General features: G+C 35.6%; 1 long non-coding RNA gene across 1 annotated transcript; it reads right to left on the bottom strand.

Annotated features, from left to right (window-relative positions):
* Nucleotides 1-14,074: 14,074 nt before the first annotated feature.
* On the bottom strand, nt 14,075-21,930 carry LOC120527560. The gene is made up of 2 exons (XR_005633366.1): nt 21,626-21,930; nt 14,075-14,275 (listed from the first exon to the last, which is right to left on the bottom strand). It is a non-coding gene; the product is annotated as an uncharacterized LOC120527560 (long non-coding RNA).
* Nucleotides 21,931-24,899: the final 2,969 nt, after the last annotated feature.

The raw sequence follows: 24,899 nt of genomic DNA, 5'->3' as shown, positions 1-24,899 counted from the left end.
GCTGGGCTGTTTCCTCACAAAATGGGAGAAGCACACACAGATTTTCTTGGTGGCTTCTTCAGATACAGCACTGTCAGGCAATCCCCTCAGCATTGGTTGAAAATCAGTGTAGCCCTGATATTGGATCACCTTTCATTAAAGGGAGCAAATGGTACTGGAATTTTTGTGCCTTTGTTGCTGGCTTAGCCTCATCTGGGAAAAGTGAAATAAATAAATCAAAAGTTGGACAGGCCTCATTTTATTGCCACCATGTAGCCTTCAGGTGCACATGCACAGACACACCCAAGGATAGAGAGAACACTGCAGGGCCTCTCACAACTGACACAAAGACATTTTCTCATACTAAAAGAAGCAACATTTTTGTATATAAGAATTTATAACTAGCATATGAAGGAAAATTGGAAAAAATGCTTAAGGAGAAAAAGGTGAAGGCTGTTAAAAATATTTGGATAACTGTTATGAATTAGGTGTTCCAAAGCACATAGGTCCCAAACCACTTCTAAAAAATGCCCAGTAAAGGGGGAAATTTCATCAAAAACCCTAGCTAGACACAAAAAGGGTCCTGTGGAATCTTTATATTTAAGATGTATTTTTCACAAAAAATGTATTTCAGTAATAATGAAGCCCTATTGAGTAGAAGGGAATAGAATTTGCCCAAAAAAACAAGGCAGTCCAATACAACCAAAAGTACCAATATAAAAACCCAAGAATAGTTAAGATGCAGAATGAACACATCCAGTAACTACAAAGTACATTGAATTCACAAAAAGCACTAGAACTCACCACTCCTAAGTGCATTTGAAATGAAACATCAGGAACTGTGAAAGGCCCATCAGATTTATAGGGTGGATGGCAGTTCCTAGCGGTGATTGGCAGGTGGCCCTGCTTCTTGGAGGACCACCCACAAAATACATGGAACATAACCAAGTCAGATTATATACATAGACAATATCAAAAATAAAGAATTATACACATAATCAACATACTTAAGAATGAACAAACATTGAATAAAACATGAAGTGGCACATTATTAACACTATAATATTAAAAACAAGGTGTTCATGCAGTATTTATTTTTTGCCTTTTGCGTTTGTAGTACTCATTGGTTCTTGTGTTTCTGACCTCAGTTCAGCAGATTGTTTGACATTTTTTCACCCCAACATTTTTTTTTTGTTTTGTTTTTTCAAACTATTATTTGTGACTTGCAGTCCCATGTCTTCCAGGAGTCCAAGATGGTTTGACTATTTTTACTTTCCTTGGTGATTGGTGATTTCTTACTCACTTGACAATGGTAGGTTTGTAACTTAACTGCAGGCATTATTTCTCTTATATAAGTGTTTGTAAGACTGTCAGCTTTGTATTAGAGAAAAAAAACATTCCATTTTAGTGATTTTATTTTTTTTCTCAAATGCTATCATTAACCTTTTGCTTCGCTGTACATTTTGCTCTTTGGTTTTACCAGCACCAGTTATTTTTTGGCATTCTCATCTCTGTTTGTTTTTAACCATGGTACTATTATTGTGCCCTATAGGTTCTAGTTCAATTTAGGCTGGCATATATGTCTGGACACATACACTTTGGTGAATAAAGTGAGCCTTTACGCTCTGTCCAGTAAAGCTCCCAAAACACATTCCTCTTTTGTGTTTAAGATTAGTGTGCAGTAGTGAATTACACCAGAACCTGTTTTAACCTTTTTTTTTTTTTTTGTAAAGGTCTCTTTAACAGCCATAGTGCAGGCAATTTGGCGCCATGTATTTTTCACTTCCTGAAAATATGTTTAATGTGTCAGCAGAGCCAGGATAGCTGGGATACTGATTTGCATTTAGTGTGGACTTTTGGGTTTCCTGCAACAGTCCAAAAACATGTACTGTAAAGTCGACAGGCAACCCTAAATAAGCACAGTGTATATATTTGTTTTATCGTGTAAGGTCCGTCCTATTATAACCTAATTTTCCCCTTAAAGCCTTTATTGTGTAGACCTTAATAAAATGTCTTAAATCCAATACACTTGCCACTGCGTGGTCAGGAACTTTAGCACTTCCTCCCCACCCCTTCTAACTTCAGACAGTTAGACAGAGTTTAGGACCAGGCAGAAGTCAAGTTACACATTATTGATAAAATACTGTGAACTACTGGGTGTGTACAGCTGCTCTAACCGGGCACAGACAGGCAGACACAAGTTAAAGTCCTGCACACACGTTTATTTACAGCTGGGGAGCACTTTCAGCTCCTTTTATGGTGCCCTGGGAGTGTTCCAGGTGACTTATTAATCTGACCTGGAATCACTCCCAGGTGGTGTGGTGAGAGCCCAATGTAGGGCTCTGCAGCTCCCCCTGGCGGCCCCCCTAGAACCCAACAGGGCTGTGCCAACCTCCAAGTTCCAGAATTCCATGCGGGAATCCATGGTGCAATAGCCACCCAGGAGAGCTGCCCTCTGGTGTCCCAGAGAAAATATTGCTCTGCCAGTGCTCTCTCCCCTGGTCCTTCCATATAGTTGGTGTCTCTGCCAAGTAATGGCCAAAAACATTAAAGAAGTACATTGTGAATGTTAGCAAACCATACCCTTACAGCCTAAGCAGCACTGTATCTTGTGTCCATAGGCGGCTCTTGGCTTATCTACAGTCTAGCTTGCTACCACATGGCCTTTGAGTGGAGTTTTAAAACATGCTGCTGAGACTGACTTGTCTTCAGCATGGTCTGCTTTTCATGGCCAGATGCTGAGAGACAGTGGTAAAGACAAGGTGACCAACTTGATACTATTCTTTTTACAAATCACAAGACAGTGGGATGCTATCATACAGAATGGCTTCTGCTTCGAAACTAATCATAAAGAGACATTCTGCAGACCAATAGAATTAGTTTACATTGTCCCTTCCTTGGCCATTTACCAATGAAAATGCTCAGGTACTACTCATCCCCCAGTTGCTTTATTTTGTCAGTTTATGGCCTTCCTGTGGGTGAAGGCCTATAGACTCATGTAAGTCCAAACACAATCACCCTTGCCAAACTTGTCTGATACAGGCTTCATTGCTCCTGCTATTAATGTCACATTCTGAGGCAATCCTAAAGGCTTGGGTTTTGGATTGGTTAGGTAAACATCAAAGCACAACACTTTGTATCAATAAAGTAAAACATGCAACCTGAAGCACATGCCACCTGAATAACATTTAGTTTGTCTAGCTTACAAATAAAGACATACAGAATATTTATCAATTTACATAGCCCATTACAGTATTTTTATATGAATATCTTAATCTTTGCAACTCAGTCCTAGATTAAAAGATTAAAAAAACTACAAAATATTGTTATTGTTATGTCAAGGATTAGTCAGTCAGTCATCGTCCAACACACTATATCCTAACCCAGGGTCACAGGGGTCAGCTCGAGCCAATCCCAGCCAGCACAGGGCGCAAGGCAGGAACAAACCCTGGGCAGGGCGCCAGCCCACCGCAGGGCGCACACACACACACACACCTACACACCAAGCACACACACTAGGGACAATTTTAGGATAGCCAATGCACCTAACCTGCATGCTTTTAGACTGTGGGAGGAAACCGGAGCAACTGGAGGAAATCCACACAGACACGGTGAGAACATGCAAGCTCCATGCATGGAGGACCTGGGAAGTGAACCCAGGTCTCCTTACTGCGAGGCACCAGCACTACCATTGTGCCACCATGCCACATATACATATTTAGCTAATTTCTCTCACATTGCTTATATTTCATCTTTATTAATATATAGGTTTGATTATTGAAACAAGAACTGGCAAGCCATGTGGTTTAATGGCTAAGGTACAAGTACTTTGTACTCCCAGGCCATTGCTTCTGTTTCTACCTACATCTCACAGGGTCACATAACCTGTCTGGGTCTCAGTTCCATAAAAATATTGATTTAGATAATTGCACTGTATCCTGAATGTTTTAAGTAATCAGATATACAGTAAGAATAAAACCCCAATCCTGGCATATGTAACGGGACTCCTGTGAAACGAATATTCATGAGTCAAAAGACTGAAAAGCTGTTCAGATTCAGGATTTTCTTGCTTTAGCTTTCTCTGCAGAGGTCAGGACCCAATCACAAATTCTTGACGTGGACCAAGCAATCTACAGTGTTACCCTAACATGACTGTTCTCCTACATAATCATGTTACTTTAAAAGGCTGCATATTTCCCATGTAAAAACAGGTACTCATAATTGTACTGATACAGTATATACTGTAGTAGTATAACATTTGATCTCCAGTGAATTACTTGAATAATTTTTTTTAGTTTGATTACCTGAAAAGTTTTACTGATACATACATTCGAGATGTTGTAGGTAAATATGTCACTTGATATTTGTGCATGTTTAGACTAATGAAGCAATGTGTTTCTTAATAACCCAATTGATTATTGACCAGATTAGAACTAACCTGAGTGCCTCTGGTGAGGACATTAAAGAAGATGTGGCAGCAGTTCCATTATCACCTCTAGCACTTTGCACACTTGAATTAGCTCATTTATTTCCAATACCAGCAGCATTCCCTTAAGCTCATCTAAGACTCTTCTGCTTTAGCTAATGTGAACAGTGAATTTTATTTAACAGAATGCTGTCACATTTATCATGTCAGCCTTCTTTTTCCACACTTTTCTTTGCCTTCCCTCTCACCGGAGTTTCTACATTCCTTAAGAGATGCTTCTCTTTCCTTGAGACAGATTCAGGACATTTAAGGATCATTTATCAGCATGCTATAAGTAGGGCAGTGCCGAAGGAAACTGTTTCTGGTCATTTTTTCCCATTAGTATTTTAAAGAACATGCACCTTAAATATGTTTGAAATTTTCCATTTTAAAAAATCTTTAACAAAACTTTTTTTGTTTTTCTCCAGAATAATCAGAACTCATTTGCTATACTAAAAAGAAGTAAATTAGAACGTCAAGTTGGCAGTGCCAGAACTGTAGCATATTAACAACATTGGCTACTGAGGGAAATTTTTGGTATATAAATCCTAGTTTTCTTTTTCTAATGAGGTGTTCCTTAAAGTGTGCCTGATATTACAGACAAAGCCACTATTTATCACTGAATGGCCTAATTGCTGAAGGTACAAATGATATCTTGTATTCTGTTATTTTTACTTGTTAAACTGTTGACATAGAATCTGATCAGTACTTATTAGGACAACATCTGTACGTTGCTTTTCCACTGACTTTGAATTACCCCTAATCACTCCATTTTGCAGTTCCATTTTATTGCAAGTGTACATTTCCAAAAACACTAATCTTAGCAAAAGAAAACACTTATATACTTAACACTGAATATTTGTAGAAAACGGTAACTGATACAGACAGCATTTAGGTTGAGAGAAAATCTGTCTCCTGAAATTCTTTAGCTGAATTCAGAGCACAATTAGAATATTTATGAGATATAGTTTGCTTAAATAATTCTCCATTTGTTTTTATGTTTTTCTTTTTGGCATTAATGTCCTTTATTTTTGTTTGTTATGTTCTTGAGAAATCTGCTTGAACAATACGTTTTGAATTATCTAAATGTCTTTGAATCTCTCAGCCATCACATTAGCTAAACAATATGGGCACACTGGTATGATCTATGAACAAGCTTGAACAGGTTACAAGCACCAGATGTTTAAAAATCTTGTTTAGCCTTACCAACAGGGCATGTTAAGCTCTGCTTGCTGCTAAACATGCTTACTAATTTGAGTCTGAGAAGAGCATTGCCACCAGGAAAACAGAATGTTTATTCATTTCTTTTTGTCTGTTGTTTCTGAGCATGGGGCAGTCACTTGATCCTTTCCAAAGTTTAGCTCATTTATTTCCAATACCAGCAGCATTCCCTTAAGCTCATCTAAGACTCTTCTGCTTTAGCTCACTACTACTACTACTACTTACCTTTTGACCGCTGAAACACCTACTGAAATGAGTGTGCAAACAGGGGCAGCACATGCTTGTAATGTTTTATAGCTAATGCAACGTCTTTCATGACGTCTTGCCTTGTTTATAGGTTTAAATTGTGATCTAACTACTTCCAGAGTACTTTCAATATGTTCCCTTTGTTGATAGGCATTGTCTGTTCTAAAATATCATTTACCTTCCAATACAAATTTCTTGGATCATATGTAAAAATATGTTAATTTTCAACTATTATTTGGTGTCTGTTGGGCCAGCAATTCTTCTTAATCCCACACAGCCTTTCATTGTTATTATTTAATAATATATGTATTTATTATTATTAAAATACCAATTGTTTGTCTTTATATATTGCATTAAATTCTTCAATCTCATTCTTAGTCTCCATTTTTTTCTCATCTATGCTTGCCTCACTTTATATCAGTCCATTCTGTGCTTTAAGAGCTATTTTAATTAAACTAAATACATTTTTTTACATCCTGCTTATATTCAGTGGTAGTTTCCACTGATTCATGGATGTTTTTTGAGAAATCAATGACTACTATAAGTGCCTTGACTGCTTCAGTAAGTCCCTATTTTAGCTTTGTCATATCTGAGAGGTCATAATAAGTAGATACATATCGTAGTTGAAGTTGCACAGTAGTTAGAACTTTAAAGGTGATGAGCATCATCAGTGATGATAGCCAGCTTTTTTGTGAAAGTTACACAATATCCTCTGTAATACCTGAAAGATTTCTAGAGTACAGAAATTAAAGTCTCCTTTAAAATTTGACAACATCTAATGCTTGTATTCAGTTCATGGATCATGGTAGAATGAGGTTGAATTTAGCAAAATATGCACTGTGAATAACAAACAGTCTGATCTTCTGAATTTATCATGTCAAATAGTGTGATCTTAGATTAGGCACTTGTAGTATAAACTTGTTGTAATATGGAAAGGATTGCAGTGTTCTGAGATAAATGAATAAACACACTAATGCCTGCCTTTTATTAGAACTGTGGCTGTTGGCCAGTCATAAAAGAGTGCAATCATATAAATCAAAAGTCAAATTTGGGATAACTGATGTTAGCCAGGATTCTGATAGTTCAAAAAGACAAGACAAAGCTATTGCATGCAACATGGAATTTCATCTGCCATATTGTGATTGATTTATTCTTTTCCATACTCAATCAATACTGTTGTCTGTGTTAAAGGTTTTATCTTGATCTGATTCTGTAATATGCCATTGTGACATGTCTTAGTGTGCTCATTACCTTGTTATTGCAGCACTTTGATCGTAATTGTCAAATTTGTGCATGATGTAGACTTGAAACAGAAGGTATAAAAATAAGCTTGTTCTTGCTGTTAGTATTTTGTAATTGTAAAAATTTCTTCATGACAGAAGCTTAGAACTGGAGTTTTAGAACCATTTAATAGTTCCTCTTTATATTTAGATGACACTTGTATTCATAATTACATACAGTGGTTTATATAATTTTCAAAGGTGAAGCTTTGGTAAGTTAAACAACCATAGTTCACACATTAAATAAGTGATTAAGTATCCTTTTTGATTTTACTGCCCCACTATCTAAGTGACAAGAGCACAGCCAACACTGGCCTTTTGAATATCTTTATAAGAATGATGAAACCCTTTGAAGTTCCATGAAAATGATGGATGGTTGCAAAACCATGTATTTTATTTAGCATTTTTTATCACAGAGTGTCTTACAAAAACATCAAGCATAATGTTACACATCATAAGACTTTACAGTAATTCATTAAACTTATCACTTATAAAGCTGAGGAAAGACAGACTTGATTCAGCATAGGCATAAGAAACTGCATTTTAAACAACTACAAAAAACTAGAAGGATGAATTTCAGAGTTACTACTTCAATGGGGTAATTTTTAGTTAATTCAGCTGAAATAAGTTTAAGCATTAAATAAAAATGAAGCAAGAGCTTTCAGTAATTCTCAGTCAGTTGCTGTCTGCTTTATCCATATGCGTTTATTGTAAAATCTTGTATGTGTTCTGCACTTATTTTCTCAACTGAGGAAAAGCAAAATAATACACATTTCATGATGTTTTAACTATAATTGGTTTAATGATTACTTTAAGATTTTTTCCAGAATATACCTTACACTTAATTATTAAAGTTATGTAGTTTCCATTTCTGCTGAATGCTCATGTGTTTCCATGCATGAAAACCAATCCTTTGTAAATGTGTTACTTAACCCATATAAGTACATAAAAATAATCTTGGAAAATGTTTTTTCTTATACTGTATGTCAACATATGTTTTGATAAATATTATGTTTTGATAAATATACTATCGCATATTTACAGTATTTCACAGACATTAATAATAACCAAAATAAATACAGTATGGAAATACTGAGCATTTATGCCAGTAATAATTCAGTATTGAGTCATTATTGTCACTGTAAACACTACAACCAATTCTTCACAAAATATTCCATTCTGTTCATATTATTGCATCTGCTGTTTAAAATTTAAATAACATACATATAGGTGGAAATCCTTGCAAATCCTACAATAATAATATTTATAAAACAAATCTAGCAGTTTTCTAAAAATAAACTTGAGCTGTAGTAGGCAGATTCACGAATATTTTTTGAGCTAGCGGAAGAAGGTACAGCTATGAGAACAGGAATATTACCAAGTGATAGATTATCCTCTATTCATTTCCTTTATGGAAGAGTTTACTTCCTGCTTTAAAGGTTGCTAAGGCACTGTATAGAAATTGAGATCTGACCAGTAATCAGATATCACATGACTCACACATTATATGAAGCCACATAAGCTTAATAACATCTTATTAAGGTATTTGATGTAAGATTATGGGTAAAGAGGGTCCAAAGCAAAGGTGAAGGATTACATATGCAGGTTCAAAATTACAGGCTGGCCTTCCAAAATCAGTTTAAATAGAAAAAAACTAGATCATTAAGGATGCAACATAATTAAATGGTTAAAAAGTTGATTATATTGATGCTGCATTTAGAACATAAGTGTTTATAAACCATCTTTGTGTAATAATTAATACTACTTTGCAGTAGCTTTCAATTATTGTATTACAAACATTTCTATGATGAGTGGTGTAATATTTCTGAAGTGAAATTAACAAAAAAAAAATCTCAATTAAATGCTTTATTACCTGAAGCATTTTTAGCAAATTACATTCCGCATGCTTGACCAATGCATCACCAGGGGAGGAGTGGTAATCCTTTTTTTATTAGGTTCTTAGATGGAGCTTCACGCTGCTGCTGTTTCTTCACTGATTTCAAATGCCAACACAGCCCATACAAATGAAACTGGTGATCCTTCTTCTTCTTTATTTTGGAACATCTGATAAATCTGAGAAGTACTATCATCGTGTTACAGACATCCCCATATTTTTGACCTAATATTTTAAACATTTGTTTGTCTCTGTCTAACATCTTACAGTAGCATCTTTCAGGCAAATATTAAATAATAATTCTATTTCCTTTGACTAAATGCATTATTTTGGAAGATTCTATACATCTTTGAGTGTTGTTACCTTATTTGTATTATTTTATTGTAAAATACTGTATGTGATTGTGGGAGCTCCCATAGATATCATGTATTAGAAGGGCTCTGTTATCTATGCATTTTAACGGAAAACTTCAAATGAGAAGTCATGTTATCTCCTGATGGTATTATCATAACTAATGCATATCCCAGTGTCTTTGTTCACACCCTCGTTCACCCACTTTAAATATACCTCAATTATAGGTGTGTGTTAATTTTTACAAAACACAGGATTGCAAAAGAAAAAGTGTAAATGTTACATTTCCTTTGTCATATGTTTAAGGTGAAGCTTAACCCCTTTTGACAAATACACTCATTATAATGCTTTTTGGAGCTTGCGTTAATATCCCATACATTTATTATATCTGTCATATGTACAAAAATATCAACTTTAATAACATTATAAAACCACCAAACCCTTATAACATAATCCTGTGAATACAGTCTGCTGCTTCTCCTGGCTGGGATGATCCTTAAACAGATTTCAGCACAGTTTTTATTGTAAATTATTGTTGTGTTTCAAAGTGTGGTAATATATTCTGTTGAGTACATTTTAAATTGAAATGCAGGAATTAAAATGCAACTTCCAATGTGAGTGTGTTGTTTATAAGTGGCAAACTATAACGAAATCAAAAATGAATTTTATATCAAAAATCATCTGAGGGCCAAACAGAAAAACATGCTGTTCAGTCTCATCTTGTGAAGATTTAATTAATTTACTAGATCTACAGAATGGTGTTCTCAAAATGGGGGTAGTAAAATTGACTTTATTTAAATTATATTTTTGACATTTAGATCACAGTTAATACCACAGTAATCTGATAAGATTTTTAGCATGTTTTAGATCATTTTGAAAATTAGTATTTTGGCAGAAAGAAATAAATGATTACAGCTAACCGTTACAAAAATAGCCTGAGGTATCAACACAAGCCCTGCTAAGTGTTACAAGTGAGCGAGTATGCCAGAAATAGTGAACATTAATGAAATTTATCATTGAAACAACAATATTTATTTCTATAGCACATTTTCATACATGGGAAGTAGCTGAAAGTGCTTTATAAAATGTCAAAGAAATAGTTGCAAGCAAAGAAAAACAAATAAATTAGGTAAGATAATTATAATAATGAATAAGTTACAAAAAATAAATCTGTATGAGCTTAGATAAGATAAATATATAAAAAGCCGAAATGTAAAATCCTTGCATATTCAGTGGTAACATACATAATTTATATATATATATATATATATATATATATATATATATATATATATACACATACACATACAGGGTGGGCCATTTATATAGATACACCTTAATAAAATGGGAATGGTTGGTGATATTAACTTCCTGTTTGTGGCACATTAGTATATGTGAGGGGGGGAAACTTTTCAAGATGGGTGGTAACCATGGTGGCCATTTTAAAGTCGGCCATTTTGGATCCAACTTTTGTTTTTTCAATAGGAAGAGGGTCATTTGACACATCAAACTTATTGGAAATTTCACAAGAAAAACAATGGTGTACTTGGTTTTAACGTAACTTTATTCTTTCATGAGTTATTTACAAGTTTCTCTTTCTGTACAGCCATTGACATGTCGCAGAGGTTAACACGTGAGGAGCGGATAGAATTGTGTTGATGTCTGGTGAACGCAGTAACCGGGTCATTGCAGCAGATTTCAATGCAAAACACCCTACGAGACCACCCATCTCCCATGCTACAGTTAGCAAACTGCTTGCTAAGTTTCGTGAAACTGGTTCAGTGTTGGATTTGCCAAAATGTGGACTCATGAAAACTGTCACTAATGAAGAAACATCAGTGGCTGTCCTAGCTTCATTCAGCAAGAGCCCACAGCGTAGCACTAGCCGCATGTCACTGGAGAGTGGCATTAGTCGAACATCCCTTCGGCGGATATTAACTACTCACAAATGGCACCCTTACAAACTCCAGCTGCTGCAGCATCTCAACGAGGATGACCAAGATCGGCGCACTGAATTTGCAGAATGGGCAAAACAAAAATGGAACCGGACCCTTATTTTACGCAGAAGATTTTGTTCAGTGATGAGGGAAACTTTATGTGAATGGTGAAGTTAACAAACAAAACCACCGCTATTGGTCTGACACTAACCCACATTGGATAGATCCCTCCAAGACTGTTGGAACAAAAAAATTGATGGTATGGTGTGGTATATGGGGTACAAAGATAGTGGGGCCATTCTTCATCAATGGAAACCTCAAGGCCACTGGATATGCGAAATTGCTACATGATGATGTGTTTCCCTCTTTATGCACTGAAGCTGGCACGTTCCCTGAGTTTTTCCAGCAAGATGGTGCACCACCACATTATGGGTGTCAGGTCCGAGCATCCCTAGATGAACAGTTTCCTGGAAAGTGGATTGGTCGTCGTGGGCCAGTTGAATGGCCCCCAAGGTCTCCCGATCTGACCCCCTTAGACTTTTATCTTTGGGGTCATCTGAAGGCAATTGTCTATGCTGTGAAGATACGAGATGTGCAGCACCTGAAACTACGGATACTGGTAGCCTGTGCTAGCATTTCTCCTGCGGTGTTGCTATCAGTGTGTGAAGAGTGGGAGAAGAGGGTTGCATTGACAATCCAATACAATGGGCAGCACATTGAACACATTTTATAAGTGGTCAGAAACTTGTGAATAACTCATGAAAGAATAAAGTTACGTTAAAACCAAGCACACCATTGTTTTTCTTGTGAAATTCCCAATAAGTTTGATGTGTCAAATGACCCTCTTCCTATTGAAAAAACAAAAGTTGGATCCAAAATGGCCGACTTCCAAATGGCCACCATCCATCTTGAAAAGTTTCCCCCCTCACATATACTAATGTGCCACAAACAGGAAGTTAATATCACCAACCATTCCCATTTTATTAAGGTGTATCCATATAATATATATATATTCAGTGGTAACTTCCATTCACTCATGGATGTTTTTTGAGCAATCAATATCTACTATAAGTGCCTTGACTGCTTCAGTAGTCACCATTTCTGCTTTTTTCTGTTTGAGAGGTCAGAGATAGATAACACAGATATGTAAGTAGAAATGTAAAGTCCTTACATATAATAATGTACTGTATTGTAAATTGCTAAAGGTGAGTATGATTATTAGGTCAAAAGGCCAGGAGGACAGAAAAAAAGCAAAAAAAAAATCTTGAAGTAAGCTGGAAGCAAAACCCATGAAATCTGTACAGGTTGCCAGTCCCACCTGGGCGTTCTATTTAACATAAATTTTATTAAGTGGTTCCTCATTATTTCTACGTTTTGTCCCAGAGGATTCAATGTAGTGGGTCTCATGGACAGCAGGAGCACTCACCTTTATTAAAGCATTACAGGTGGCTGCACAGTGCCTTAATCATGTCATGATGGTGCAAAATGCTACCACAAAAATGGAAAAGAACACAGAGACAAGTAGAGATTTGTAATGTTTGCAAATCCATAAATAATATAATAATTCAATGAAGAGCTCAAATAAGTAAATAAAATTATAAATCAATTTAAAAGTTTGCATTTCTAGCAAAGTTAGATGACTTTTTTTCTATAAACTTAAATTACACTTTAAGACCCTAGAATGATTGCTATGAATCTTCCCATCTCTTTTAAAAACTGCGTAAATTATCATTCAAAATATATTTCATTTTCCAACCTCTGTGTTACCTATAAACATCCATACTTTTTTAAACAATACTATTAAATTTAAAATTGCATCATCTTTCATATCCTATAATTAATTCAGATGTGCTCTCAAACAGGCAAAACTTTACAGCTATATTGAACATTTATTGTTACAGTTTACATCATATGTTAAATCTTCAGCCATTTTACTTTTTATTTTTAAATTCCAAGTCTTGTAATCTTGAAAAATGTGTTATCAAATAATACATTAATAATGTTGTATTTAGGTGTATGATCCATTTTGCACTTGCTTTCAACTTTTTAGTTTATTCTTTTCAGCTATATTGTCTGTAAGAAATATAACACAATGGGGAAATATGTTTACACTGTGGATAAAATAAGTGGCCAATTCAGTGAAGCAAAAAAGTCAATTGACAGTCACATTGAGACAAAAGATGTCAAAGAGGCAATTGCCCTCCTTCACTGGATTATTTGTAGACTTTATTATAAATGTGATTTTTTTTTTATGCCACACGTAATTCTGATCATGTCTCTAAATACTTAGTCAAGCTGATATTTGAAATTTCATGCTGTGTTAATGCAACCCATGGCATGTTCATAGGCATCTGTACTGCTGCAAAATACCCCACTGTGATAATTTCTTATTTACAATAGAAAGCAAATGAAGATGTTCAAGTGTTTTAAAGAGGCTGGATAATGATCATGACAGGTGTTGTTGCAGAATTGGCAATGGAAGACCAATTAACAAAAGGTACTACATTTAATGTTTTTTCATCTTAAAACTGAACTAGAAAAAAGTTTAAGAATCTTGTTTGTAGATTTGTCATAAGACAGCACTTAATAAATTTAACATAACTTATAAAATATCATTAGGTACTAAAGGACACATTTTCCATGCCTAACAGATTATTGGAAAAAAAGATGTATATTGTAAGAAAGACACAAAACCAAGAAAAAGGTTTGGGGTATCCACCCCATATTCTTGAAAAAAGAGCTTTTAGCAAGAGCAAAATCTGTGTAAACTTAACAAGATGAATCCACTTCTAAACAAAAAACAACTGAAAATACGGTGGATTTATAGAGGGTAGCCAGGAAGGGGGTGTGCTTCGAAGGCTAGAGCCAAAAGTCGGGTCAGGCGGGATTTCCTTCTGAAGGTCTGCAGAGGAGACAGAAAAGGTGTTAATGTGCATATAATGTACGTGTATACAGTATATACATATATTATATATACATTATGCCCTTCATAATGTTTGGGACAAAGACACAGTTTTCCTTGATTTACTCCTCTGTTTTAAAATTACAGATCAAACAATTCAGGTGTAATTAAATTGCACATTGCAGACTTTCACTGGGGAGACCATTTAGAAAAAGTGTTGCAATTTCTACATGGTGTGACCAAAATGTATGCAAGGACCCTTAAATGAAAGTCAGCAATGCAGGACACAAATCGAGTAGGTAGTGACATCCCCATTTAGTGTGGCTGCTACAGCTCTGTGATGTCACTATGGTCTCACAAAGTAACATGTGGTTCTGGGAGAAAGTTTGCCTATGCCAGCTGAAATGTGAATTTTCTGCAGATAATTTGATGAACAAAATTACCAGCAAATTTGCTGCCAAAAAAAAAATTTGGTAAATTTTGCAGATTAACACTAATTGTGATTATACTCGTTTGTATCCACATGCCAAGCTCCTCATAGGTAATATTTCCTTAAATTAAAATAGTTCAGCTTGGCAAAAAAATCTTGTAATTGAATAGAATAGAAGTTTTAGCATCAAAGTCACTGAACACTTGAATAATGCCTCCTCTGGCATCGTTGATTCAATAGAATAATAAAAATAGTGTTCAACAAGTTATAGGCTGAAAATAAATGATTAACAAAAAAAATAAAAAACAACTTTGCTATTTTTGGGTATACTCTGCTAGGTTTATGTTGCTGAATGACTTTGGCTTTAAAGATACCACCGTTTAATTTAGCACAGTGTTCACTTATGAATGTTACATTATAAACCATTGCTATTTATCATGGTCAATGTAATGAAAAATTAAATATGTAGAATGAAAAGGGTAAATTTATCTTGCCAACCCAAAGACATTAATTAGGTTTATAATTAAAAAAAACAAACAAAACAAAAAAACCTACAACCCTGAAAGTCTGAATTACATAAAGTATAATTGATTTTTTTAACTTAATTTTTGTGGACTCTAAATCATAATTTTATATGCTGTACTGGGAAGTTAACGCTTTCATATATGACCAAAGGAAATGAGAGGTTTTAGTTAAACTGTTTTTTCTTTTCTTTTACTACCATTCTGATACCTAGTTCTCCTTTGTCTGTACACATCACTAGCACATCTATTTGCCTTCATTTAAAAGTCATTTTTCCCCTCTGATCTTGAAGCCCTCAGATGTGTTATTTGCAAATCTATCAAGCTTACAATTCACCCGTGTGTTGATTTTAGGCATAAATTGGGAAGAACAGTAGGTCTAATATTGATTGATGTGCCACTTCAGTAATTACTGTGCATCATCTCAATTTAAAGTTTGTTTCTCATTAAATGTTGCAGTTACCCGATTATTAACCAATCCTCAATTCATGGGCAAACAGTGCTTTGGATGATTAATCTTTTGCATACATTTTGGCTGTAATCTTTTTAGACAGCAAAATTTATCAAACAAGCCTGCTGTATTTCTAAACTGACACTCATCATTTATATAGCACTGTAGTTTTTCAGGTACAGTATATACAGCATGTCCTTTGGTCTTTGTGTCAGGCAAGGATGGTAAATGAACAGAGAAAGGCACTAGCAAAACCTTTCTGACTAAGTTTGTAAAATGATATTGAGTGTTCACATTTCAATAATCAGAAACACTGCAACTGCTTAAAAGACTTAAGTGCATACACTTGAAAATTGGAACAATTTTAATGCAAATATCAAGCAAAACCTTTTTGATGACGTAATTTATATGAAAAACAACTTCATATTGGGCTATCTGTTCACATTGCTCTTGTAACTGAGTAGAAGAAGAGTGTTGAATTTGCTTTAATTTAATTTGAAACCAAAATATTTGGAATGTAGTACTAATTTTATATTTGATTGAACTGTTGTTTGTTTATTGTAATGTTAATTAAAACCTCAACACAACTTAAAAAAAGTAAATTTCACAGTTATATTGTTGCCATATACCACTTTAATTTGATTTTTTACCCTTAGGCTTCAAATATTTGCATGCCAGATCAGATTTTTATTCTCTTACTGTCTGCAGTGAATTGTCCACATTGTGCTCTCCTTGTCTCCTTTTTCGATTTTTTGCTTAGTTATGTTAATCTTGCAGAAGCTGCCTCTGTCTGATGTTGTTTGTATGGGAATGAAACTCTTCCTTGTGTATTACCTTCTGCCTGTTTAAAATTTTTTCGACTTCTCTCTGGTTTGCAGGCTCATGTGAAATAATATTTGCCTTTAATTTTTTTCTGATTTGCACTCTTGATTATGGGCTCCTTCTGTAATGAAACATGGTTGGAGGGGCATGCTGAGAAGATGACCACCATTAACGGTGCAGTAGATGGGCTGACGCTGTGTACTTCTCTTAAATAAAATGTGTATCAAATTCAATCTACTGAATTTGGAAGGATATGTTGTTCAGTCGGGTGGCACGGTGGCACAGTGGGTAGCACTGCTGCCTCACAGTAAGGAGACCCGGGTTCACTTCCCGGGTTCTCCCTGCGTGGAATTTGCATGATCTCCCCGTGTCTGCGTGGATTTCCTCTGGGTACTCCGGTTTCCTCCCACAGTCCTAAGACATGCAGGTTAGGTGCATTGGTGATTCTAAATTGTCCCTGTGTGTGTGTGTGCGCGCCCTGCGGTGGGCTGGCGCCCTACCCGGGGTTTGTTTCCTGCCTTGCACCTTGTGTTGGCTGGGATTGGCTCCAGCAGACCCCTGTGACCCTATAGTTAGGATATAGCGGATTGGATAAAGGATGGATAGATGTTGCTCAGTCTGTACTGTGTGTTTGCATATCACAAGGTGATTGTTAACAAATACTGTAGTAATGTATCTAGCTAAGCCAAATTTAATTTGCTTCAACCAAGCATTTCAGAATTCAAAATAAGGGTTACTGAAAATGTATGTTTTACTTTTGGCCTTCCCAGCTGTTAGTTTTAGATGGTTTAGATAGTAGTTTTAGATGGTTTAGATAGTAAGTTTTTGGCAGTTAACCTTTCCCAAAGACAATGGGTATACTTAAGTAAATACATTAATGCTAAAAAACTAATTTGTCCAACTCGTAGGTATAAGTTCATTTAATAAGAAAAAATTTAAATGGTCTGCACAGAAGCCCATGTAAGGCCATTTCATTAGCCTGACCTACGCACATTTTTTCTTACTATGCATGGTGGAAGAAGGTTTTGATGTTTGTCATTAATATTGTCTTAATGAGTGAACACTGTCTAGCAGTTAATAGTGTCGAGTTCACTATGACTCCTAATTCCTCCTCAAAAGGTGTACTTTCGATTTTCAGACCTCTCATTGTGTATTCCAACCTAACATTTGTATTACTACATGTAATACTTTAATATGTTAGGAGATTATCATAAACACAGAATGTTGATTGGAATGAGTAACTGGTGCAGAGTACAACCTCATTTTTTTTACTTTATTGGCCCCCTCTTAGTCTGTGGTAAAGTATGAAACTTCACCAGAGGCAAAAGAAGCATTGACGGCACATCCACTGTTATTAAAATCTTTGAACTGATAATGTGTTTTAAATCCTGTGCACAATGTTCTGTTTAATAATGTAAAAGATATTTTTGTAAAATACATTTTTACCATTAAACATTGAAGATGTCCAATTTTTTGTTTATTCCAAAAGGGTCAGCAACAAACGAGTTCATGTGTTTTTTGTGGCAGTGAGGATGTGAGGAACCTAAAGCCATCTCCCTATACTCTGTGATTTTAGTTTATTTGGAAAAAATTATGCAAACATTATCTTGAAAAACATGAAAGAGTGGGCTTCTGACATTGTCCATTTGTAAGGTAGAAAAATTAGCATTTAAGGTACAATGTAACCTTAAATCTCAAAGTGAGCAAAGAGCAGCAAACTAGGTGTATCACCTGACACCATTTTGATAAAGTCACAAATATTTTCTTGAATGATGGAGAAGTAATTTTAGAATTTTATTATTTATTATTAAAAAATGAAATTTAAATCTGTTTCCAGTTGTTAGGTAAATAAGCCACCATACTACATAAGCTGAGATATGATTCATGGCAGAGGGATTAGTTAGTTAAGTGGGTACAAATGTTCTGTTTTTTTCTAAATAAAGATTCCAGATGAGCCTATCCTGACTGATGGGTATTTTAACACTGGTGCTATCATTGCTTCATTTCTGCCTCTTTCCTCTTGTCAATATTTTGGAAGAACAGCAATTCTTAAACTGTACATATATATTTCTTAGTTGTCGCAGACACAGAGCTTAGAAAACAGAGGAAACAAAACTGCTGTATGTTTAATGGGATACCCATTGTCAGTTTTCTATTTTCACTACTGTGTTATTAATAACTGCTAAACTCCTTCAAACTGCTTGTGAAATGGAGTATTTTATAAGGGTTTTAATGACTGCATAGTACTGGAATTCAGTGAGCTTTTCAATGCATTATTTTAGTGGAAGGAATACATCTGTTTCATTTCTAGTGCAATTTTATTTTTTGTGAATGTCTGTAAAGTGTTTACAACTAAACTATTCCAAACAATTGAAAATTTCCTATTACATTAAGATTTTTCTGTATTGTCCTTAAAACTATTTAAAAGCAGGTTTACATTTTAATATGTGCAGAAGCCTAAGGAAAATGACATAAAACTAAAGCCCATCTTTTAATACCTGATAAGATAAGACTAATATCATTAGTATACTGTGTCCAACCATACAAGCAGAATAATCAAAAATGTATTTTTAACCATTTCAATCCTATATGTACAGTGGTGTGAAAAACTATTTGCCCCCTTCCTGATTTCTTATTCTTTTGCATGTTTGTCACACAAAATGTTTCTGATCATCAAAAACATTTAACCATTAGTCAAATATAACACAAGTAAACACAAAATGCAGTTTTTAAATGATGGTTTTTATTATTTAGGGAGAAAAAATCCAAATCTACATGGCCCTGTGTGAAAAGTAATTGCTCCCTTGTTAAAAATAACCTAACTGTGGTGTATCACACCTGAGTTCAATTTCCGTAGCCACCCCCAGGCCTGATTACTGCCACACCTGTTTCAATCAAGAAATCACTTAAATAGGAGCTGCCAGACACAGAGAAGTAGACCAAAAGCACCTCAAAAGCTAGACATCATGCCAAGATCCAAAGAAATTCAGGAACAAATGAGATCTATCAGTCTGGTAAAGGTTATAAAGCCATTTCTAAAGCTTTGGGACTTCAGCGATCCACAGTGAGAGCCATTATCCACAAATGGCAAAAACATGGAACAGTGGTGAACCTTCCCAGGAGTGGCCGGCCGACCAAAATTACCCCAAGAGCGCAAAGACGACTCATCCGAGAGGTCACAAAAGACCCCAGGACAATGTCTAAAGAACTGCAGGCCTCACTTGCCTCGATTAAGGTCAGTGTTCACGACTCCACCATAAGGAAGAGACTGGGCAAAAACAGCCTGCATGGCAGAGTTCCAAGACGCAAACCACAGTTAAGCAAAAAGAACATTAGGACTCATCTCAATTTTGCCAAGAAACATCTCAATGATTGCCAAGACTTTTGGGAAAATACCTTGTGGACTAATGAGACAAAAGTTGAACTTTTTAGAAGGCAAATGTCCCGTTACATCTGGCGTAAAAGGAACACAGCATTTCAGAAAAAGAACATCATACCAACAGTAAAATATGGTGGTGGTAGTGTGATGGTCTGGGGTTGTTTTGCTGCTTCAGGACCTGGAAGGCTTGCTGTGATAGATGGAACCATGAATTCTACTGTCTACCAAAAATCCTGAAGGAGAATGTCCGGCCATCTGTTCGTCAACTCAAGCTGAAGCGATCTTGGGTGCTGCAACAGGACAATGACCCAAAACACACCAGCACATCCACCTCTGAATGGCTGAAGAAAAACAAAATGAAGACTTTGGAGTGGCCTAGTCAAAGTCCTGACCTGAATCCAATTGAGATGCTATGGCATGACCTTAAAAAGGTGGTTCATGCTAGAAAACCCTCAAATAAAGCTGAATTACAACAATTCTGCAACGATGAGTGGGCCAAAATTCCTCCAGAGCGCTGTAAAAGAGTCATTGCAAGTTATCGCAAACGCTTGATTGCAGTTATTGCTGCTAAGGGTGGCCCAACCAGTTATTAGGTTCAGGGAGCAATTACTTTTTCACACAGAGCCATGTAGGTTTGGATTTTTTTTTCTCCCTAAATAATAAAAAACCATCATTTAAAAACTGCATTTTGTGTTTACTTGTGTTATATTTGACTAATGGTTAAATGTGTTTGATGATCAGAAACATTTTGTGTGACAAACATGCAAAAGAATAAGAAATCAGGAAGGGGGCAAATAGTTTTTCACACCACTGTATATTACTTTATCAAATGCAACTTTTTGTAAGTGTTGTTAAATTATTTTCCAGTTGTAATGTTAACTTGACATCTAAAGTGAGTGACTGCTAGGAACCATACAAAACACATTATTTCTAACTCTCAGAAAAATATACACTCAGTGATCAGTAATGCATAATCATCCTGGAAACATAAGAGGTAATAGTGCTTTGTAGTTAATCTGCTTGAATTTAAATTGGATTATTGTTGCATTACTTATACAGTAGGGAATAGTAATCCAATCATCTATATCCACATGTCATCACACATCTTCTAAAAAAGGAAATGATGGATAATACTTGAATTCTTTAAAGGAAGGAAGTCTGACCTGGTTCTTATCTGTACATATATTGCATTTTTTGAAAGGTGAAATGATTTATTTGAAAAAAAGTATACTCTGCTGTTCAGACTGTTTATAGAGAAGAAAAAAAAAAAAATCAGAAAAAGAAATGCCATCTATTTACAAAACCTTTACTCATCTGGTAACTGAACCCACTCAAAAATTATTATACTTATTGAACCCAATCTTCAGTTCTACTGTATCCACAAATTTAAACAAGATCTTACTTGAAAAAAGATACAAACTGTTAACAATGAATGCTTTGGCTTTGATGGTTTTGTAAAACCACAGGTGTACTTCTTGAAGAACCAAAAAAATCTATACACAAAAGAGCAATAACTGAAATTGGACATGACATAGCAGATGAACTAAATTAATATTTCACCATGGTTTTTAGAAGAAAAAAATAAATGGAGTGCCACGGGTAAAAATATAAACAATTTCTGTTTAAAAGTATTAAAGAGAAGTGTGATCAGAGCATTAAAGGCTAACTAAACATTTTCTCTGATGTGATTTTACCAGTAGTACTGCAATAAATAGAAATCATCATTTTAAAATCGGATTATACTTACTTTTTCTTTGGAGAAATGCTTGACAAGAGGAAAGATGGTATTATGGGTCCAGTCCAAAAGAAGGTAGAGAAAATGGTTTTCAATTAGCTATTACCTCTGTCCTACATAAAATAAATTTAAAAGTCAGAAATAAATCATAAGAATGCAAATCCATCCTTAAATGACCTGAACATTCTTTGTCTGGCATAAGAGGATGTAGCAACTGGATGTTTAACTAGTGTCATATTTGTCAGGATTATGGAAGTAACTTGGGTTTTTCCACACTTTCCATTAGAATTGTGTTTAGTAGAATTCGGGAATCCTGGGCTCCCAGGGATGACACAGTGCACGGGCATCTCACATGTGAACGGTTTTAGAACGACCAACACTTACTTTTAATAAAACTACTGCAATATGTTGACACAAATAAAAGACTAACCTTATCTACAAGCAGTTCATGCTGTTATATAAGTACATGTATCTTTAGTTGTGGAAATAAGAGCATAGAAAGCACAATGTCCTCACAGGTGGCGCAGTGGTAATGCTGCTGCTTTGGAGTAAGGAGATTGTGGAAGATTGTGGGTTCGCTTCCCGGTTCCTCCCTGTGTGGATAGTGCTTTGAGTACTAAGAAAAGCTCAATATAAATGTAATGAATTACTATTATTAACGTGTCCAGCGTGCGGTCGTCCAGGCAAGAATGCACCTTCGTGCAGAAGTACGCCAGCCGCTGAGAAAGCATGCTCTGCCTCCACTGAAGTAGGCGGCACAATCATCAGATACTGATACACTTGTTCTAAACAACGCCTGTGCTTGCCATTGCTCTGAAATACAGCCATTTCAGCTTTTATTGATGCATCCAGTTTCTTGTCATCATTCTGTGATGGCAAGTTTCTTGGCACAGATCATGTGGATGCAACAGACTGACACATTGCAATTTCAAGTTGCTGTTCAAAGCTGTTGTCTGATGAAGTGCAAGCTACAGCAATGGCGCCACCTTAATTATTTTCAACTATAACTCTGTTATTTCTTGATCGATTTTTACACTTTTACACGCTATATATGCAAGCTTGGCTGTTCCCGTTTTCCTGGGAATTACAGCAGTTTCTTCCCGGGAATGTGGGAATGAAAAATGTCTGTGAATCCTGGAAATTGGGAGCCCGGGAATGGATTCCCTAATAATGACCTCAGCAACATTCACATGTATTACCATGCTGCAATGTTGTTGCTATACAAATGCAAGTGAATGTTTGATGCCACAAATAACATAATGTACTGTAAAATTGAGCTGTAGCTGGTGCTTTTATGCCAAAAAATAACAAAAAAAAGAACAAAGGACTAACAATTTTTCTTTTTTTCTATTAATAAGGAACTGCATTCCTGAATTGAGCAGGGGCCTGATTAGACATCCGGCAGAAACTATTTTTATTTGTCTGTATTTGTATCTTTATCTGAGGTGAAGCTGTTGTTTCAGAAGGCCTTATCTTATTTAGAAGTTGATTGTTGAGTTTCTCTGATGTTGTTTATACTTCTGAAAATGTCATTCACCCTGTTCCCAAAAGAGAGTTTATAATGGTTAAGTGCAGCATAGCCTATGGACTAAGTGTATTCTGCTAGAAAGAATTTGAAAAGAAATATTCAAGAATAAGCAAGATTAGCCTCTGATATTTTTAACAATAATTGTTATTGTTCAGATGTTGAGTCATATTTATTCTGATATACTGCTCTTTGTTCCTCACTGTCAATGGTTCTGTATGCCCAATGTGGATTGGAGAATGTACACAGCTAGAGCCAAGTGTAGCTGCGTTTTCCCAAAATTACCAGTTCTGCAGCTTCAACTCAAAAAAATGGGATTCAACAAAAGCCTGACGCGTAGAAATGATTCCACAGACAAAATATCTTGGTTTTTGAAAGTTTAGTTAAGTTTTGAAGTAAAACAGTTCACACAAAAAGAAAAGATTAAAATAACAAAAAAGAAAAAGTTAATGTTAAGAAAAGTTCAATTCTAAGCTTAATCTTGTTACATCACAAATCGTTACTTCTCACTTAACATTTCTGAACCATTTCAAAACGGTCAGAAAACTGTATGCTTATCCCATTTCTAAGCTTAAATGGGTCTTTCAAGTCCTTCTTTACTGGGACTTGTTCCAAACAAACTGAGCTTATTATCACACTGTTATTCAGTTATAGTAAGAAGGTTCTATCTCTTGTTAACTATAGGGGGAAAAGACTATACCATAAGCTATGACTATGAAAGACATTAATATTCTATTCAAATTAAGCAAACATCAATGTGAGTTTAACTCAAAACTTTAACTTTCTAAGATTGGCTCTTACATTTCCGGCCCCTAATTGGCTATGCAGGAGCTGAGACAATTACTTTACTTTACTTCAATATGAGCCAATTACTTTTATATTAACTATTCGTCTCAAATCATTAGCAATAACACTGCAGACAAACATTTTTTTTTTAAATTTCATATTTTAAACATTGGCTGTTTCTTGAAGTAGGCACAGTTTATTCACGGGTCTGTCCAGTGTGCTGGTTTTGGTTGCACACAAACTCTTCTGACTGCACCTTTGGCATCTGGCATTGTCTTGATGACTCGACCCATTACCCAGGAATTGCGAGGTGTAGCTTTATCTACAATTAGAACAACGTCCCCTGGTTCAAAATTTCTTCTTGGTGCAAGCCACTTTTGACGTTTTGAAGTATTGGCAAATACTCTTTTGTCCATCTTTTCCAAAACAAATCGCCATGTATTGAATTTGTTTCCAGCGTCTTCTTGGGTATGGTTCATTTTCTGAAATGAGTTTAGGTGGTATTTCAGGTTTTGTCTTCAATAATAACAAGTGATTGGGTGTGAGTGGTTCCAAATCATTTGGGTCATCTGATGTCTTCGTAAGGGGTCTGTTATTGAGTATTGATTCCACTCTACACATCATTGTAGGGAGGTTTTCATCATCAAGTGTTTGTTGGTTTAGTGTTGAATTTAAGATCTTTCTTATGCTTCTGATTTGTCTTTCCCACACTCCACCTTGGTGAGAGGCTGATGGTGGATTAAAAATCCATTTGATTTGTTCTTGCATCATAGCGTCACTGATTTTTGTGTTCCAGTTTTTAATAGCTTCTCGTAGTTCTCTTTCTGCTCCAACAAAATTTGTTCCATTGTCTGAGCGCATGATTTTAACTTGTCCTCTTCTATCCGTAAATCGGAGTATGGCTTGGATAACAAGAATCAATGTCCTAAGCTATGTGCAAACTCTATGTGCGCTCTGGTTGTTAGACATGTGAAG

Source organism: Polypterus senegalus, chromosome 4 (assembly GCF_016835505.1).
Source record: "Polypterus senegalus isolate Bchr_013 chromosome 4, ASM1683550v1, whole genome shotgun sequence".
Lineage (NCBI taxonomy): Eukaryota > Metazoa > Chordata > Cladistia > Polypteriformes > Polypteridae > Polypterus > Polypterus senegalus.
This window is presented reverse-complemented; position numbering and strand designations above follow the sequence as displayed.